At 29.5% G+C, this 21,660-nt stretch overlaps 1 protein-coding gene across 5 annotated transcripts in view; it reads left to right on the forward strand.

Moving 5' to 3' along the window:
- Positions 1-609: 609 nt before the first annotated feature.
- LOC129906654 (receptor-type tyrosine-protein phosphatase N2) overlaps positions 610-21,660 on the forward strand; it is a 61,548-nt gene continuing 40,497 nt past the window's right edge. For 2 of the 5 annotated variants that reach the window (XM_055982485.1, XM_055982489.1), the window contains exon 1: positions 12,600-13,382. The gene's annotated coding sequence lies outside the window, so the exon portion shown is untranslated. Of the gene's footprint in view, positions 696-1,797; positions 1,834-12,599; positions 13,383-19,096; positions 19,393-21,660 lie in introns of those variants that run through there. The other 3 variants (XM_055982486.1, XM_055982488.1, XM_055982487.1) reach the window with 3 other exon arrangements.

Consider the following 21,660-nt stretch of genomic DNA (forward strand, 5'->3'; position numbering starts at 1 on the left):
AAAACTGAAATTAATTTGTATATTTTTTTTTGTTTAGTTTTTTTCATTATGTATATTTCAACAATTATAAAAAATTAAGTGAAGCAGAAGAGGAATAAATTAAAATAAAAAGATGTTGGTAACACAAACCTTGAAGTTGTTTTATTCTTAATGCCAATTCATATTTTAAAACTAAATTTTTTAACAACGGTGGATTTCGCCTGAAAATCTAGAGTTAAGCTTTTCTAATGTCTTTTTTTGGATTCTTTGTCTTTGCCAATTCAAGTAAAAAATTTAAATGGGCACTGCCTTATCTTTTTTCAAATAAAGTTCTGAATGTGAAATTAGCTTAAAGTTTATGCAAGATTTTATATTTTTATAGGGCTACATATTATATTAATCGTTCAATATCGGCTGGCTTGAAGATTCGATGTTTCTAGACCTTTCAGTTTCGATCATATTCAATTATGTATATGTGTATAATCTAGCTTCCATACTATCTTTTTCCATAGAATCACTAGTTTCCTCCATATTTGTTTACATATTTTTTTTTTTTGTGTTTTCTTTTAATCGAACTTATCAGTAAAAACTACGCAAAACGAAAGTTTCAAGTTCGATTTTGCATTTGAATTTCTTACATTTTAATAAAATTAATCAAGAGCATCGGTCATAAAATTTGTTGTAGACTATAAATTGCAAAATAGCCGCTGATTTGAGATCAAGGGGCACGGTAGTGCCCAGCCAAGTTCTCTAGCAACTTTGGCACTACACCCTTATTTACAGGAAACAACTCAGGCCATTTTCGACCCCCCTCTAACTTCCACACCAAAGATGCTAGAAATTTCAAACTCACTACATTTGTTGAGCTCGTAAAAACCAAACTCCTCACAAAATTTCAGCCTCCTACGATGAGTAGTTTCTGAGATATAGGGCTTCAAAAATCGCAAAAACCGTAACTGACTCACTGACTCACTGACAGATCATCAAAATTATGGAGAACTTCCCGATATCGTAGAAACTTGAAATTTTACACGGTGATAGGACTTGTGGTGTATACAAAGGAAAAAATCGAAAATTTGAGATTTTCAATTCAGGGGGCGTGGCATCCGCCCATTTCTGCTGAATTTTCATCATATGTTATAGAGCACTTCTGATTATCGTAGAATCTTGAAATTTGGTAGAATAGTAGAGCTGGTAGTTTATACAAAGGAAAAAAATTTAAAATTTGAGAATTTCAGCCAGGGGGCGTGGCAACCGCCCATTTCCGCTGAATTTTCATAAATTATTATAGAGCACTTCTGATTGTCGTAGAATCTTGAAATTTGGTAGAATGGTGGAGCTGGTAGTTTACACAAAGGAAAAAATTTAAAGTTTGAGAATTTCAGGCAGGGGGCGTGGCAACCACCCATTTTCACTGAATTTTCATCAAATATAGAGATTTTATATTCTACAGCCATACCTTGCAAAAAGTAGTGAAATCACAACAAAAACATTACTGTTAAAAAAAGAGCCAAGTTCTCCTATGTTGAAATTATGCTGGCACAAAAAGTACTGAGATGTAAAAGTGTACCAAGTTCTAAAGTTTGGGTTCAAATTCGTATCAATAAAATTTTGATTGTTTACTTGGCAATTTTTGAAATAACTTTAAAAATCGATAATTAAGAAAAATTGTCAAGAGAACAATCAAAATTTTATTGATACGAATTTGAACCCAAACTTTAGAACTTGGTACACTTTTACATCTCAGTACTTTTTGTGCCAGCATAATTTCAACATAGGAGAACTTGGCTCTTTTTTTAACAGTAATGTTTTTGTTGTGATTAATCAAACAAAAATTATTTTATTTTTAAACTGGTGAGTAATTTTCTATTGAATTATAAACAATGATTGAACTACAGTTTAAATTATCCTTTGAGTGTCTTAACAACTTAATTTTTTAATGAAAAAAGCACTTCGTTCAATTTGAAAGGAAAAAATTCATATGATAATAAGAGTTTTGTGAGATGAATTATTTTGCCAAAGAAGGCCTTAAAAGATAAGTTGTAAAGTTCTTAAGAAAAAGTGGATTTCAATTCGCACAATTAGTTATTTGTTCAACGGCATAATCTTTTCTTAATTAGTGTATCTGTCATCCTACACGTTTGCTAACAACCCGGAAAAGAACAAGATTTTCATAGAATCCATAAGAAAAGTAAATGTGTACACTCGGGCGTATGAATATTTTTTTTTTAAGACAAACAACTTTGTTTTGAGTTATTTGTTTGTGTGAGTTAATTATTACTAAATTTAGCACAAATTTTTCAATCGTCAGTTAGACTGTCAGAAGAATAAAGTTTATTCGTAGGAATAAGCCTTGACTGGGGTTTATCTGGCTAATTAAAAATTGGCTTTAAGTGAAATAAAATATTAAGAATTTATGTGTTTTGTTTTATATATGTATTTCATCTCGTTGTTTTCAGTTAAGTATGAACATACATATATGAGTGTGTATACATAACATAATGGAAGTATGATTATGAAAGTGATCTGAATTACTTTATAAGTTACCGTGGAGAAACCATTTCTTAAACAAGAGCAAGTTGTGAATAGGGTCGTTTCCTTGCTGAAAGTTTAACAATCCATTTTAGCCTAATTTTTTAATTTAAGTTTAGGTTTGTAATTAGATTTCTCCTAATTTTGACACAAATGTACATTTAAGTTATCGTTATCTAAGGGCCAATTTTTTCACTCGGAGTTGAACATAACTTAAGAATTTTTATATTAAAAATTCTCAAGTTATGTTCAACTCCGAGTGAAAAAAATGGCCCTAAGAATTTTCCGAGAATCAAGTGAAAAAAAAATATGAACATATGTAATAAAAAAAATCCCCTAGTTTTTTCTAATTTTTATTTTGACGCTAGATAGTGCTCCACGATGCTTAAATTTTGAAATGGGTATATGTTGGCTTATGAGGTCATTTTTGTTTTTTTTAGATATATGTAGCTTTAAGTGAAAACTGTTTGATGAGGTTCTTGTCTAGATTATATACCGTTTTCAAAAAGTTGTAAATAATTTTCTGTGACCAGACGTTCAGCCAGGACATGCATGTTGGGTTTTATTAAAAGAAACTAGGAAAAACATGAAAAATAAAATAAAACCTAAATAAGCACGCATCTCCTGACTGCACCTCTTATCCCAGAAAAATGTTTTAAACCATATCCTTTAAAGCTTTATCTAAAAAAATTACCTCATAAGTCAACATTATACCTATTTCAAAATTGAATCATCGTGAGGCGCCATCTGGCGTCAAAATATGAGAAACATTTGGGATTTTTTTTATTATTATTCTGAAATAGTTTTTCCACTTAGGAATTTGATTCTCGGAAAACCCTCAAACAACGAACGCGCTAATGTACATGGATCATGTGAAGATACCAAGAAAATTACAGTAAGTAGAATTAAAAAGCAAACAGCTAGTTAATATTAATAATGTTCTGTTTGTTCTAAACTTATACCAATTTGGCTCAGCGTGTATGCTATGTATACTTTTTTGTCATATCTTATTCAAATCACCTTGTTTTCACCTTCTTCTTTTCCGACGATTGTTATGATCTCGACTGGGTTTTAAGTGCTCATCACTCAGAGAAAAAAAAAATTGTTGTTTACTCAACAATGCATTCTTGAATAAAGCTAAGACTTCAATTCTTGCTTCAAAAATATTTTGTTAATACAACAATAATTTTACTGTTGGTACTTTTGGTTTAAAAGAAATAAGTTGTTGGTTCAACAATTTATTCTTAAACACTTTGCATTTTAAAATTAAGAATATGTTGTTGGGAATTTTTTAACCCACATATACATATTTTTGGAACAAAGTATAAAACTTTTGGGACTACCAACGTTTTTCTCTAAGTAGTTGTATATTTAAGTTAGTCGATCATGCTGTATCTAAGATATTTGAATTGTTCGCACTTGGATAGTACTGCTTCAAATAAACTAGAGAAATAAGACAGTGTGGATCTGTCTGTCCCTCTTATGTGGTATCTATTTTCCTACAGAACATCCAACCATACATTAAGTACTATCTGCAAGGATATTGAATCTTCACTTACATATTTATAATGGCTTCATCATCAGTAAAGAAGAACAGATTCACCTAGGAATGAATGCTAATAGAAAAAAGTCTAGAAAAATCTCATGTCCGCAAGTCGTGATTTCAAGGTCAAAGCGGGAAATCGAGAATTTCAAAATTAACAATAATAGACGATGGTATTGAATACACATTAGGGTGGGTCAAAAAAAAATCGAAATTCGTCTTTTTCGATTTTGTACTCCGAAAAATCGATTGCTAGACATCTGTAGAATACACACACCAAATATGAGCTCTTTATATTAATGGGAAGGTCCTCCGCTTCGCAATTTTCCATTTTTACATCAAGCTTCTACGAAAAAAAAATCATTTTTTTATTTATTGACCTTTTAGCAAACTTTTTTACATATTCTTGTAGAAAATTGAACGCTCAACAAAAAAGGCCTTATACACTTTTTTTAATTATCTAACCGTTTAGTAGATACTTTTGAGGTCCAAAAATCGAGAAAATCTTTAAAAATTCGTGTTTTGTTCTTAATTTTGTAACAAATTGAAAAATTATAATAATCAAACGCGCATGACATATTCCTTTAGGAAATAAATTGCTCTACAAAAAAGGTCTTGTTAACTTTTTTCATTAATCTAACCATTCTAAAGATATTCGAGGTCAAAGTAAAAAAAAAGTTATAAAAACAATTTTTACTTTTAAAACATTTTCTACAAAAAATTCCTTGGCATCAAATTAGAAATTAGTGGGCATTAGAATTTTTAAAGATTTTCTCGATTTTTGGACTTCAAAAAACATTATGTGTATATAATAGCATTGTCTATTATTGCTAATTTTGAAAATCTCCATTTGGCGCTTTGACCTTTAAAATCGCGACTTGCGGACATGAGATTTTTCTAGACTTTTGAGGTATGCCAAAACGAAGATATTGATATTCGTTTGAGGATTCACACTCATATCCTTTGGATTTGGAACTTCAACGGGAAAATATGACAAGCTCATTAAATTCTGATCTAAAATGTATCGAAGACGGCTTTCGGTACCAGTTACATGTTTTCATTACAAACCACTTTCTGTAGATTGAATACATATTTGATTATACCAATTATGCCTCCGATACATATTTGAAAAACAAACAACAAATAAGATTTGATAATTTTTATTTTCTTGAAAAAGAAAGAAATTTAAAGTTTAACGGTTTCAACTTAAAGTTAAAAATTTAATCCTTGAAGTATCCATCATAATACATTTGAACCAATTTTATTTTTTATTTATATATTTTAAAATAATTTTTTTCAAATTATTCTGTTCCAAAAACTAAAAAAAAACACTTAAAAATAAAAATACTTATTTTTCTTTAAAAAAAAATATTACTCATACGCCCGAGTGCACATATTTACTTTATGGAATTTGTTAGAATTTCATTTTTATGAGTTCTTTCGCAAGCATGTAGGATGCAATATATACATCTAACGATACACATTATGAATAAAAGATTATGGTTGTTGAATAAATAATTTTATTTGAAGAAATTGTGAACATCCGAAGTCCTTCATAAAATATTCTTTCATCATTGTTTTGTACTTTTCTAAAGAACTTTATTACTTAAATTTTCTTTGATATTCGTTAAAGAAATTATATTCTTCATAGTTTTTTATGTGTTCTTACTTGATCATATATCGCCTGTGTATAAAAAATTGCTATAGAAAAAGGTAACTTTTCATGTGTGAAGAAATTTGCAAGGACAGTAATCTCTACACCATTCCATGTTGATTTGATGAATGTATGCAAGTTTTTCTGCGAATTGAATTTCAATTAAAATTGAAACAAAACCTGAACATCATAGGACTTTTGTGTAGCAATATTTCCTAGAAAATAAAAAAGGTATTGCGCTTTTGATGCTTGGTCTACACCAGGAATCGTAGTGAATTTTCTTTAGTTTTTTTTTCTTATTTTTTTTTTGATAAAAAAAGCTTCACACAGCACAACCTTTAAGCAATATAAATAAAGACGCTACATCATAAAACTTATCCTTGAGAAAATTCTCTGGCAAAAGATCAAAGTTCTTTTAATATCTAAAAATTTATAACATAAAATAAAGAGAAATAATAAAAAAGGTCATAAAAAACAATTCAATATCATATTCTACGTAAAGAAGTTTATACCATTTATGTTTGCACATCCGGGTCTAGAAAATATAAGAAGCATCATCATCATCATCATGGTCGTTCTGTTCGTCGTCGCTGTTATAGAGTAGAGAGACCGACTTTATCCACCCCCAAATTCAATTAGGGAATTCTCTCTTAGCCACTATACACTACTGTGTGTCGGATAGAAAAGTTTCGCTGCTGCTGCCGCACTAAACGTCATCTTATTCAGTTACAGGATAATAAAATAAGGAAACATTAAGGGACGTAGAAAAGAACACAAGGACACGACGACGGACGGTTTCCCATTCATTTTAACTTCGTCACCGTCTTCGTCCTTGCCGTCGTTGTTGGTCGCCTCCACATTTCCACCACTTGCCCACTAGAGGACGTTCTTATATTTTTTTCAACAGGCGTCATTTTATGTTCTCGTCAAAAAGAGTTGTTGGTTGATTGGAGCTTTAATGGATGCATTGGGTGCACACGATGAGAGTGCATGATGGCAGGATATTGTAGTGGGTTAGAGAGCATAGAGGGATACATACACACCAAGTGGAACAAAACACGTCACCATCATACCACACATATGTACTCTGTTAGTTCATTCCATCAGGACCTAGAAGAGGCGGATACGATGTGGGAATATATGCACAAGAATGCTGGTCATCCATTATTGATATTAGGTTTTGCTTTTATAAACAGCTTTGAAGTTAATAACCAAAATCAAACACATCACTCATCATCATCGTCCCTTTATTGAATGCTTTGCACTCTCTGCGGCGCTGGATTGAAAAATCTCTAGGGCATGTCCAAGCCCTGTATGTATGGTCGGCCGAGTATGTTGTCCAGCACGACACTGACAATGAATAAATTAAGGAAGAATGTTTTTAGTTGTCAGTTTTACAAGGGATAGAAATTAAAAATTGTCAATGATTAGCAAGAAGAGTTTCAAAAACGAAAAAGTACAATAAAATAGGATAAAATTTCAATTTCTTAAAATATTCAATTAAATTAAAACACAGATAAGAACCAAGCGTGAAATCCGATCGTATTGATAAAGGACTAAGTTATGAGGCATTGTCAAAAGTGTCATTGACAAATTTTAATTTTCCATATAAAAATTTAATGGTATGTGCAATGTGAAAGGGACAAAGTATATTGATTTTGAATATAAAATATGATACTCTGGCATTGTCCCTGAGCGTGAGGACTTTAATCTTGAATATCCGACCAATAGAACCCTTGATATAAGCTTTTTAAACCAACACTATAGAGATTTGTTTTTGAAAGTTTTCATGTGATTCAAACTATATAACAAAATTTTGAACAAAAAACTCAAAAAAAACTCAACATTGTGGTTTTAAAAATGTTATATTTTGGTCTCTATTTGTCGGATATTCAAAATTAGGGTCTTCAGGCTCAGGAAAAATGACAGAACATCAGCATTTTGCATTTAAAATACACTTTTAAGATATAATATTGAGAAAATCCATAAAAAGTGTTGAATGCAAAAATGCATTTTATCCATTTGTTAGGCACGTCACAAGGAAAAAAATGTTTGCAATATACTTTCATGACATAACTCCATCAATAAATGACAAAATCATTTTTGGCCGTGCAATGTCCGCGTTCCATATAAATTTGCCCATTCTCCTTTGCCAAACTATTTATAGAGCAGGCAATCTTAAATCAAGTGAAACAATAATTATGTAAGTGTTAGAATTTGGGATCAGCAGGTAATTAATAGTAAAAATCAAGAATCAAATTTGTAAAAACTTTATTTAAAAATTGCATATCACATGTGTGATATTTAATCACACTGTGTTTATTTTTCGAATTTTCTAACAGGCAGACTTTTTGGAAAACATTTTTCATTTTGAAACATATGTTTTCTTTAGTTATATGTTATAAATTTTCACTAATGACTATACTCTTTCTTATTGGCGATTGGTAAAATTGAAATGCGCTACCGGTGGTCAAAACAAAAACTAAAATTAACAGGACGGAAGGAGCTAGCATCCGACATTTTACTTTTTTTTTTGTTAGGACTTTTGACATGGACGCAATTTTTAGAAATACAAAATGTAAACATCCGTCCTGTTAAAATTAGTTCAAAAGTTGAAACTACGGCGCTAGTAGTATGTGCTCCAATCGCCAATAGAAAATGTGGTTTACATCAATGGCCTTTGCAAAGTAGAAAAAAGTTCCAACACTTTTAAATTCAGGTACTTTAATAGTATTTTTCAGTTCTGTTCTTAAACTGATTATATTGCCTCATATCTACATTTTGTTTAAGCTGTTAATTACCTTTTAATAAGAGACTTAATTGGGAGTGAAACTACTAATAAATAATACTTCGATCCGTTATGTAAATGTACTTTGAATGCATTTTAAACAATTTATTTTTGATGTTCTTGTTGTTTTCGTTTGCCAAATTTCGTAAAGATTTTATATTGAGCTAAGATCTGGGAATTTTTTCGGCTATTCCAACACCCCTATCAATATTTTTACTTGCGATATAGGTACTATAGGGCAAGTTTAGGATTCGTAAAAAAAATTGAACTCGAGATAACAATTTTACATGACATTACGATGATGGAGAATGCCAAAAAAGTGGGTCCGGCAATTCTGTCTGTCTGTCTGTCTGTCTGTCTGTCTGTCTGTCTGTCTGTCTGTCTGTGTGTCTGTCTCTATCTGGAGCTGCAGCCTAAACGAGTGAAGTGATTTTCTTCAAACTTGGTAGTTAGCAGTTTTTGTTGATTCCCTAGAGGGGAAATTGAAATTTTTTTTTTATGACCAAAACTAACGGTACCTGCCATATAACGGAAATAGAAAAGGTAATTTTTTTCAAAAACGGCTCTAACGATTTTGATTAAAATTTTTGTGTGTAGTATTACACATAAGGGCCAACTTTTTAAATAAAAAAAATATTTTTTGTACCGTTATTAACGGTACCTGTCGTAGAACGGTTTTTTTCGTTTCTGAATATCTCGTACAAAATTAACCCGATTTAAATGAAAATTTTTATACAAAAGTGTGTAAGTAAAGATAATATTAAAATTTTAGAAAATTTTCAAAAAACGCATTTTTGGTTTTATAAAAAATATTTCAAAATTTTTTTTTGAAAAATCAATTTTTTGAAAACGGATCAATAAAAAATTTTGAAATTTAGTTTTTATGTGTAAATTAATTATTTCTTCAAAATGGCATACCAACTTTTTTTTTGAAAAATGTTAAAAAAATTTTATATATAAAAAATTATTTTTTTAAAAAACGGCTCCTACAACTTTCAAAATTTTTTTTCTAAAAATACCTTTTTATACGAGAAATAAAATGGCATATTTGTTTTTTTTTTTAAGATATTTTAAAACGGTGTTTTATTAATTATAAAAACAGATTTAATTTTTTTATACTACTTATGAAATTTCTTCAAAATATCAAATTTTAAATTTCTTGAATAAAAAGCTTTAACATTATAGTCACTTTAAGCATAAGAGCAAGTACGTGCGACCCCAGTCGTGCAATTTATTTGTTGTTGCAGTCACTTTTCATATTTTGATAAGGTTTTGCTGCCTCTCTGCAACATCCCGCTTTGGCTTTGGATAGGTATACACATACCCAACTTTGCACCTATCTACAATCCTATAGTTAAAGTGGCCAAAATTTGGATCTTACATCTTGATGGGAATTCCATTCCCCAGAAAATAAATTTTTTATGTTAGACATTACTCAAAAGATTTTTTTTTTGTGGATCTATGTCCCATTAAGGTGGGACATAAGCCCCTAATCAAATTATAGAGGTGGTACATAATTCCATTATGATTAGAAAAAGAATTTGCTTCAATAATGCGTTTTAGATGAATTAAACCTTTCTGCAAACTGCAACTTTTAAAATACATTCGAAAAATTTTATTCAAATATTTTACTACTTTTCGAGTGCAAGAGTTTTTTGGAACTCGGTGCCAAATTGCATTTAGCTCGTGTCTTTCAAGTCTCAATTTGATAACACATAAAATTGCTAAAATATTGTACGTTGCTCAACTTTCGTGGATCTTAAATAAAATCGACTAACAGAAAAAGTAAAAAATAAGTAATTTTGTCAAGCAAAGTCAGGTAAAGGCTCGTGAAAGCTGGACTTAGATCACTCAAATCGTTGCTGAAGTAGAATATATTTTCTTTGAAGAATGCATCGAAATGGATAAGGTATCTACTAATTAGAACAAGAATGTTTCTGCAAAGCAATAAACAAAAAAAAAACACTGTACCAAAAAAGCATTTTCTACCCTAATACGTTCTGATATCTTATTCAAAATTCTGCAAGCTTTAATATGTGTCGTGATGTTTTTTTAAGGACTTCTGTTTAGTAATGCGTAATTCGCTTTAATTCTTATTCAAAATGGTGGAAGTGTTGATATGTCACTGTCCCTTATCTTGAATGAAAGTAATCCGAAATCAAATATATGCAAATGCGATGATTATAATGCAAAATATAAGCTTTTTTAATCAACCATATCGACTGTATTTTCAGAGAGATTTCGAATGAAATAAAGGAACAAGAAATAAGTAAAAAAAAGTCTCAAACAAAAAAGTTGTAGGTACCTGCTGTGTCATTGATCGCAATGTACATATCTGCAATGTATCTTCTGAATTTTGGAATAGTTACTTAAAGTTATGGGCATATCAATATTTTATGTTTTCGAACTATGGATTTTTGTAGATATCTTTTTGAGTTTTTGAAAATTTTGCGGTCAACACACCAGGTCAAAAACGTATGGTAGTTACTAAGGATATACCTACTAAGTAACTAAATAAGGAGCTCGTATTTGTATGAAAAATATAACTTAGTCACTTTAAGCACTAGACATTACAAGTAATCTTATCGGTACTAAAGTTAGAATTTTCCGAACAATCCTACTGTTATGGAACTCATAGCACACGTGACACTCCAAAATTAAATAAAACCCTCTCTCAAGATTTGTCAGCAGATATCAAAAACATACCATACCAAAAAAATATGCCTAGTCAATGAAAGTATGAAATGGCTTTACCAAGAACGAATTTGATAGGTATATATGTATTTCTTAAAATAACTTTGTCATATTCTTTGAGACATACGTAAAGAACAAAAAATGATATGGATCCCACAAAATCATTTGACAAACGACATTAATCCTTCATATAAAGGCAAGAAAAAAAAAAAACAACAATGACATCAGCATATTTACAAGGAATATCAAATTTAAAGAAGAAAGTTCAAACAAAATAGGTAAATGTCACATTTCCTATCTTACTTTTGAGAGATGTAGATATGTATTAAACTTTAGGCAAAAATCGGTTTAAAAATATCAATTTACAAATAAATAACTTCATAATCAAATTCGATATAAATCCCAGAGATAACATTTCAAGAGCCCATCTAGCTAATTAATTTTAACAAAACGCAAAAAATAAAAAATACCTAATACCAACTAGTTAAGCATAGCTGCATTGTTAAAGCTCAGAACTGCGTTACAAATTGCAAACAAAAAATGATTCCCACTTAAAAGTTTCGAAACAAAACACACAAAACAACAAAAACAACAACACCCTAGCAATATCCTTTATCACGCAAACTTTCTTCTTTTTGATGCATAACTATTTATGTTTCTACCATAAAATGTGTATAGGTATGCGAAGAGTGTCTTTGTGTGTGTATTTGTGTTCACCCTGAAAAGTTTTTCTAGATACTCTCTCTATGCCGCCATTTATCATTCACACCAACGTGTATGACGATAATATAAAATGCACAAGGCTCATCGAGGCAACAGGCTACTTTTTTCAGAAAAAAAAAACAACAAAAAATAATATTCACGCATGAGCACTAAAGTCCTTAAATAAAGCATCCCCCAAGGCAAAATATATTGCCCCTACTTTTTCCCTTAAAACAAAAAAAAAACGAAAAACTGAAGAAAAAAATCAAAACACAATTCACAAGAAGAACCAAGTCGGTCTTATATCCTCTCTTCTAACCGTTGCGTTGCGTAATTTGAACTTTCCAGATCGCGGGCCATGATTTATGTCTCTATACCTACCCGCAACTATTCTACCCCTACACAATATAACTTGGCAGTGGGTGGAAGATGAAGGGTATCCAGGGGATCCAACCTTTACAAGAACAGTATCTATCGATTTTCTCATCGAAAACAGCTGCTGACGGAGTTTGAAGTAGCCTACGCGGCAAAGTCAACCCGCATCCACAAGTGCGAGTTCTTCCACTCCTATCAAAACCCATCCCAATCAACATCACCATCAGCTTGCTCTATTTTCTATGTATCTGGAAAGCTACAACAACAACTTTAGATTTCAGCAAAAAAAAAAAAAGCTTCCCAACGAAGCTGAACTAGTTGAGGAAAATTTTCTCAACTACAACATTTAGTGGGACACAGTCCTTCGGTGATGTTAGCGCAAAACAGTAATACAAGTGATAAGAGTGCAATAAAATCTTCCTTAATTTTATTTTTCCATTTTCCATTTTTCAATTTATTTTTATTTTCCTTAAATTAATTAAGAAATTAAGAAAAATTGAAGAGAAAAATTCCGTCGTCTGTAAAAAGACGACCTGGTCACAGGTCCACCAAAGGACCATTGTGTTTACCTAACAATTGGAGAGAGAAAAAAATTTTTAATTTAGTTGAAACTCAAGACTTAATTAATTTCACTTTTATCTTATTTTTATTTATTTTATCCCTTTTCTATAAGAAATTTTTATTTTCTTATTACAACAAAATTACTCGTCATTATTAAAGTTTTTTTTTTTCTTTAAATTTTTAATTTTTTCCAAACTCTAAAAACCTAGACCGTTTTTTTTTCACATTCAATTTATTCCTTCCCCAATCGACCCGACCGACCTAGTAAACTTTGGCCTTTTTTTTCTCCCTACTTTGCTGATTTTACTTTCGTTCGTTCGCATTTGAAAATTGGGTGCATCCTAGATTTTTCATTTTGAATCCAACTTTTTTTTTTTTGTTTTTAGTTGTTGTGTTAGTATAGTTACTGTTTGTTGTTGCGTCGCGCGACTTTCACACACGAAAACGAGTTCAGTTTTTTCTGAGTGAGTAAATTTTTCCAAAAAAATTCATTTATGTCCGAATTGCGTCGTGGAAAATGGATTAAGTTCAAAGGAGTTTCATGTAAATTTGAGGTAAGTTTTTCTTATTTTTTTTTTTTGTTGGTTTTTTTTTCTTGCAAAAAATAGAAGAAAAGTTTGTGTGTATCCTAAATATTGTGTGTTTTTGAATTGGCTACATGAAGGGTGTGTATGCATTTTTGGTGTTTAGAATAAATTTGTTCGAAAGGTATACAGCACTAAAAGAAACTAAAAATATTGAAGTGAAAAATAGAATTTTTTTTTTTTGTGATTTGTGAGTGCTAAATTGGTGTTTAATGCATTGCATGACACGACTTGTGAAATTCACAAAAAAAATATTTTTTTCCAGTAAGTACCTACCTAGTGTTGGAGAAAAATATACTTCAATATTGTTTATTTTATTATCTTGAAGCAATGGGGTTTGTTTTTTTTTTGGTTTTTTTATGAAAATTTTCCTTTTTGCCTTCGAAACTTACAAAACCATGCCAAAATATCATTTTATTCAACCCTTTCAATTTATTTTGGTTTAAGATAAAAGCTTTATTCCTCTATTCCTTTATTTAAATAACAAGATATGTATAAGTTTAAATTCAGATTCTCATTCATTGCGATTCCGGATCTTTTCATTCATTCAAGATTTTGAACTTTTGTTCAGAGGGCGTTATATGTACCTAACTTCTGTCTACATGTCCAACGTCATATTTTAAAGTTTAAAGTTTTTTGAAAAGTGCAATCTGTTTCCTTGTCGGAACATAAGTTGTGCTTGTAGGTACACCATTTTCGTGCATTAAAAGCAACATTGCTGAATTTTTTAATTATTAACAACCATTAGGTACTATTAAGTTATAACTGAACAGAGTGGATTATTGAAAAAAAAATTATTCATATTGGACACTTTTAAGTTAAGAATTTAGGTTAAATTAAATTTTTAAATGAAATTAATAGTTTTAAATACATATTATTTGCATAAAATCTCGACTTGAGTGACTGCTATGAATTCTACCTATGATCTTTGTTATTTTCGAAAGAAAATTTTGAAATTTTTGAGATACAGAGATACAGTCTCCCTATTCTTTAAATAAGAATATAAGAATTAAAAATTAATGTTTTGTACCGATTTTCAATTTACTTACAAGAGAAATAAACCCCTTCAATTTTCTTAAAAATGTAATAAACCATAAATTACGTTTGCTTCTGCCCTATAAATACACATCAATAAGAGTTTATCGATGTGTTACAGCTGTACACTGAGGGAAAAAACAAATTAAAAATCAACGAAAACCACGTTGATTAAACTATTTTTCGGAATGATTTTGCGTTGAAGACGAAAATTTTAAAATCAAAGTAGAACAAATTTAGTTTAAAGTGGTTTACCTTTATAAAACATCTTTAAATCAAAGTTGTTTCAACTTTAAAAAAAATCATCAATTTATTAAAAAAAAAAAGAAAAACTGGGCAGCCGCTGGGGATCGAACCTACAACTCTTCGGTTACTAGTCGAATGCTTTACCAACGTGCTTGGGTTTCATGGCAAATCGCAAAAAATTTTTGCATTCCTTTAAGTTTTTTGGTTAGTCAAAAATTTTCTTACCCATAAACTTACCAAAAAACTTAAAGGAATGCAAAAATTTTTTGCGATTTGCCATGAAACCCAAACGAACATAAGATTTTTTTTCATAGAGAATATTCACAAAACATGTTAAATTGATTTTAGGATTTCTCAGAGAAGAAAAGCGATATCGAAATGATTTAAACGGATTTAAAAAGAAGGAACTTATTTCTTTAAGAAACCGCTACAAATGTAATTATAAAAAATTATCACGCAAGATGACATAACCTCAAAAACTGTTAAAAAAGGGTATTTTTGATTTTCTAACGGTAATATCTCAAAAACTTGATGTGATGGAATTTTTTTGACTTTGGATTCGAGTTCAGCATACGAAAAACCATTAGAAAAGTATACCCTGACTTCTATAAAAAAAACTTTTTGATTAGTGAAATCGAATTGGGCAGAAAAAATGAACGGACTTAGATTCGAATATCTGAAGATCTAAAAATGCCAGTAATTTGATTGAAATGCCGTTAAAAAGAGGCATATTTCTTCTAAAAATAGAGCCATTATTTGAGTTTCTACCATGATTATTAACAGAGTTATTAACAAAAACGTGTAAAAAAGTACGTAAAAGTACGTTTTTTCATAACTTATTAAGCTCATAAAAAATGAATAGCTCGATAGAAAATTTTAAAAAAGCTTTTTTCTTACTATTTAGACCCTAAGGAACATTTCTGCATCAAAACACATGGAGTGCAAGACACTTCGAGTAGTGTCGCGTTCAAACGACCCGTGTAGTCTTCTACTTAGGGTTAGTTTTTCAACGAGTTTATTCAGAGTAAGTCAATCCCTAATCCCGGTAAGGCAAAACAACGTGACTGCTCTGCGTAAGGTTCAAGATCTTTTTAAGTGGCTCCTATTTTAAATACATAAAGTAACTACCTACAATTTTTTTTAAAACCCACTTTTTTCAACAAGAAATTTAAAAAATTTTTAATTAAAAAAAAAAAAAAAATTAAGAGGAAATTGGACAGTTCAGGGTATAATAAGTACCGTTCGCTTTATTAAAATTTGTAAAAACACTTCAAAGTTCTTATGATTAAAGAATAAACAAAAAACCCTAGGCTTTAACACGAAAGGGTGTTTGTACATTAGGGCGTTCGTTATTTTTGAATCGAGTTCCTAAGTAGAAAAACTGTTTCTAAATAATTTAACAAAAATCCTCTAATTTTTTCAGGGTTAAAGTTTTTTATCTTTTGAAATAGGTATGTGTTGATTTATAAGGCCATTTTTTTAGATATAGCCTTCAATCAAAATTTTTTAATGAGGTTCTTGTCTACATTAAACAACATTTTCAAAAAGGTATAAACCATTTGGTTTTTTCTAGGACCAGGGGTTAGTCAGGACATGCATGGTTTTTTTTTTGGGTTGTATTTTATTTTTCATGCTATTTCATATGCTTGTTTTAATAAAACATGCTTGCTTTAGTAAACCTAAACAACAATGCATGCCCTGACTAAACTCCTGGTCCTTTTTGAAGTGAAAACTTCTTTAGTATCGTAGTGATTTGAAACAAGATAAAACGAAAACGCGACACGACTTCAACTTATTATAACTTTTTTGTTTTAATAGATAGATGAATGAAATTTTTACTATAGATAGGTAATTAAATAAATTATAATTGTACAAAATTTCAATTAATTTTATATTCAAAATTCGGAGATAACGGTAAAAAGATGTTCTTTTCCAACACACGTTATATCTTTTGATCTAGTGCACATACAAATTTGGTTTAACTTTAATACGCATATGATATATCACACATAACGTTACGTGCTCTACAAGTTACACAATCTTAAATTGAAAAAAAAATTAAAAATACCTCAAAACACCTGTGGAGGTCTGTTGGCGATGACCAGCTACCAGTGAAGGAATAGGAAGTACCGTAATCTCAGTCTGGAAATTCGACATGGTTGACTTTAAAAAATTCTAACTTCTCTTGTAGACATCTTTGAAATAAGATTTATACATCATTATACAAGGAAACAATAAGCTTTCACATGGTATAACATTTTTTATAGGTTGTCAAACAAAAAAAATTGATTTAATAGCATGAGAACATAAAAATAAATGTTTTTTTTTGCTTTTTGGATGAAATTTCATCGAGTTTAAAAAATTCTAGCTCTTTTTGTAGATGTCTCATACACCTGAGCGATATATATATATTTTGAGCTAAGACAATAAGCTTTCAGATGGTATAAAAATTTGTACAGGTTGTTAGGGAAAAAAATGGATTTAATAGTCTGAGAAGATAAAAATACGTGTTTTTTCGCCTTTTTTATGGAAATTGATCGAGTTCAAAAAATTCTAGCTCTTTTTGTAGATGTCTCATAGACTTGATCGATATATATATTTTGAGCTAAGACAATAAGCTTTCAGATGATATAAAATTTATCTATGTTGTCATAAAAAATAGGTAGATTTTTTCTATTTTTTTTTTTTAAGAAAAAATGATTTTTTAAGGTTTCACTTCTACCACGCGTGAATTACACATATGATTTTTTTTGAAAACGTTATTTAATGTAGCCTATCGAAAATCACAAACAAATTACGATTTGTTTTTTCCTAATTTTTTTGGGTAGTGTATATTTCGCAAAAAAAAAAACAAATTTAGGATTTATAATTTAGAAAATATACGAGTATGAAATAGTGAAAAATACGTCCAAAATGGCCTAATCTTGAGACATTTCAGATAAACCAACCTTAATTTTTTTATATAAAAATAAAATAAAAATTAATCTAAATATCGAAATGTATGCCAAAGTGTAAACAAGTGTTAAGTAACCCTTCAGACCTAAATGTCTTCATTGTTCTACGAATCACAAACTCTAACATATTTCCGCTATTCAGCCTTTTCAGTTATGGATGAAATGCTACTTGGCAAAACATTTCTACAAAAGATGCCTTTATTTAAATCTATAGATAAAAATCACTGAAATAACCCTGATCACATGATCACTTTTCATGACTTGTGGTCTGGAAAAATTTCGTCTGATTTTGAAGGACCATTTTTTTTTTAGAAAACAAATTTTCTAATTAAATTTACCTGATTTTCTAAAAAACTTCCAAAGCAGCAGATTTTTCTTGTTTTTTTTTTTTTTTGATAGATTAAGCACATCAGGAACTATGACGTCTAAGAAATCTTATTATACAACAAAAGAAAAATACCAAAAGTTTGCAGCATAACAGACTACCCAAATAAACATTGACGTCATCAAAAGATTATCGCCAAATCAAAATAAAATTACCATTTCAAATAGAAAAGAAAATCCTCAATATGCAAACGAGAAGGATTAGTTCTTTATTTTTGTCAACAAAAGATAACACTCTCATATAAAACTCACAGCAGTATATTATATTGGCTCTTAATTTCATTAAGAATTTCTTTTTGTTTTTTTTTTATTAAACAAATAAATTAGCCACTATATTTGTTGTAGATACACATATGGATATAGAGAAGTACCTACACATTATTTTTAACCTGTGGAAGCAGTAAATTTCTCCGTCGCACTTTCATTTCCCTATAAGACCAATCCCACTCCTTTTTTCCAGCAAATTCTGATATTGCGATATCAGTGCCTACTATACCCCTCTTTGATTAGATAGCAGAGCTTTTCATGACTCTCCCCAAAAGATGTGTGTATCCATCCACATCCAATCCATTGAAATGCGCATTGTTGATATCAGACATGCGTCTGAACGGAAGTTCAGGAAAATGATATGAGTTTTTGGAATAGAGAATTCCTGGAAGGAAATTTTTTTCTCATGAGGGTGGAAATGAAACAACTACATTCAAATAAGTTGGAGAATGAAAAAAGCTTTTTTTTTTTCTTTATCAAATGTTTTGACTATTTCCACAAAAAAAACCTGTTGACACTGCTCTTGCCGAAGTGAAGAAGGATGTGTTAATAAACTTCGTACCTATATATACAAAAAAAAAAAACCTTTTTTTGATAAAATACAAATACTAGTGAAATCCAAAAAAATAAAAGATAAAAAGATACAACGAAAGACGTGTTTTCATATAAAATATAACACATACTCATACAACAATAAATAATTCATAGGTTTTTGAAAAGTAAGTATATATATGTGAGAATCCTGGAGGTTATATTTTTTTGACGAGGGTGCTTTCAACTTCGACAACGAACAACGACTACACGACAGTTGATTTTTCGCAAAGTGAGACATTTCAATTTCGTGCTCATTGAGTCTCGTAGGTATAACTTTGGTCCTCCAAGGAAAAGGAAGCAAACATATTGTATTGACATTTTTAATAATAAAATCGAAGGACTTGTTTTCTAAATGAGAGACGTTAAAAGTGAAAAAAAAAGAAAAGGATTCGAATAAAATTATGAAATAAAAAAAGTGAATTGTTTATTAATTTTATTTTTTGTTTGTTCTTCTGGTTAATTGAATAAAATTGCTAAATGAAATTCAGGATGATAGGAGGGTATGTATACAGCAAAGAGTTTTTTTTTTATTTTCTTGGAATAATTAAAAATTAATTTCGTTGTTTTTCACATTTTGAATGGGAAATCAATTCGAATTTAACGATGTTGGCGTGTATTTAATTGATATGGGTTTGACGTCATACATCACGTCACAAGTTGTGTTTCTATTTGTTAGGGAAAATCGTAATATAAAAGGCATTTATACAACCGAATAGATAAGATACGATGGTGGCAGTAAAATACAAGAACTAATTGTTTTTTGGAGAATTTGCATTAACTTTTTTGACATAATTAAATTGTAGTTTCTTCTTTTTTTGGTATACGGAAATATTTTTGTACATAATTTGACGAATTTTTGAAAATTTATTTCACGTCTCGTCTTCAAAATTTATTCATGGAAAACTTTTTTATTCCCACAAGACAAGACAAACCAAAGACCGAACGACGATGAATTTAATTTAATTTGTGAAAACTTCTTGTGGTGTAATTTTGTTGAGAATATACATAAATAAATTTTGTTGTATATTGGGTACCTACGTACAAATATTTCCTTGATGTATGATGGTGTTTTTGAATTTTATGTTATGTTAAGATCTTGACTTTGGATGTTCTTATATTTGGCATGCAATATGCAAAGAAAAATGGAGAAGCAAAAAAAAAAGAGAATTTTTGATGTCCATATGCTAATGAAAGGATTTCGAATTTTGTTTAGTGTAGATACAGATTTATAGGAGTATATTTAATTTTAAGAATTCGGGAAATTTTTGGGAGGAGGTATACACAATTTTTTTCTTTTATTTATTACCAGGAAAAATAAGCACAAAATATAACATCTTAAAATAATATAGGAACTGTTGATTGTTACATTTTATTGAACATTTTTTTTTTTTTAATATTTTACGAATGCCTTAAATAATTTAAAATCACAAGGCATCAATAGTTGAAAAAATAATGAATAATGAATTATTTATGAACACACCATATTAAAATTTTCTCAAAATTGTACAGGAAAAATAGGGAAAAACTTACATTATTGAAGAGCGAAACACAACGTGTTTTAGAAACCCTTAAAAATTTTCCAAAAATTAATTTTAACCTGTTGAAATATATCCTCAAAATGAAGTAATATAAGGAGTTTTTAATATATAATCTTGTGGCATTAAATAAAGTCATGTTTTCAGCGAACATTACTAAACTAACTTTGGAAAAATTGGACACATAAATAGTATATAAAATTGAAACTTAAATTTTGATGGAAAGTTTATATATTACAAAATTGATATTGGATATTTAATTCAGTCAATATGATGAAAATTGCTTGCAAGGAAATAAATAGATTGGAAAGTAAAAGATTGATATTGATATTTTTTTCAATATTTTACTAATAGAGTAAAAAGAGAGAGCTCTTCATTTTCAAAAATAAATTTTAAAATTTGAAATTTTACTATTTTCAAAAAGTCTGTTAATTTTTACATGTTATAGTATACACAAACAAAAATTGGCACTCGAGCTAATAATTAGACATACATGAAATAACAATGAATAGGGATTTTGTTTTATAAAAATGCTGAAAAAATTTTTTACGACCAAAAATTTTGAAAAAAAAAATTTTTTTTGATTGAGTACAAAAAAATTTTGAAAGTCTTTTTTTAGAATTAAAAAAAATGTCATATTTTTCATATTTTTATTTTAAATTTATTCTTTCACATTTTTTTTAATTAAAACCTCTTAAATTCCAATGAACTTTTAGCATGAGAGCAAGTTCTTGCCACCCATTCGTGGATTTTATTTCATTTTAAGTCATTTTTTAGAAAATCGCTCTTTTCGCCAAAAGAAAGGGATATGGCCATGGCCACACTCTTTTATACTTTAAAAATGTTTGTATGTCCTTCAATATTAAAAACAAAAAAATTAAATGAAACAAAAAATTAAACTTTGGAACTTATATAATTTTTTTTAAATATTTTTTATTATTTTCGATGTTCTAAATAATGAACTAAAAGACATTAATGCATGTCTACAAATTGATAAGATAAATGATTATTAAAAATTAACTTTACCTTGCTTCTTGTCGTATTTTTTGCAAATCAATTAATATAAACGAACCGAAATGGTGCACTATGGCGTATGCGTAATATTTGTAATAATTAATAAATTTAACCTCGAATTTAGTGAATTAAAATAAATTAGACTTATCGAGGGCAATCATATCCTGTAAATGATATGCATACAACACAGTTTAGAATTATTCCATTGAATATAAAAAA

The sequence above is a fragment of the Episyrphus balteatus genome, chromosome 1 (genome assembly GCF_945859705.1).
Source record: "Episyrphus balteatus chromosome 1, idEpiBalt1.1, whole genome shotgun sequence".
Classification (NCBI taxonomy): domain Eukaryota; kingdom Metazoa; phylum Arthropoda; class Insecta; order Diptera; family Syrphidae; genus Episyrphus; species Episyrphus balteatus.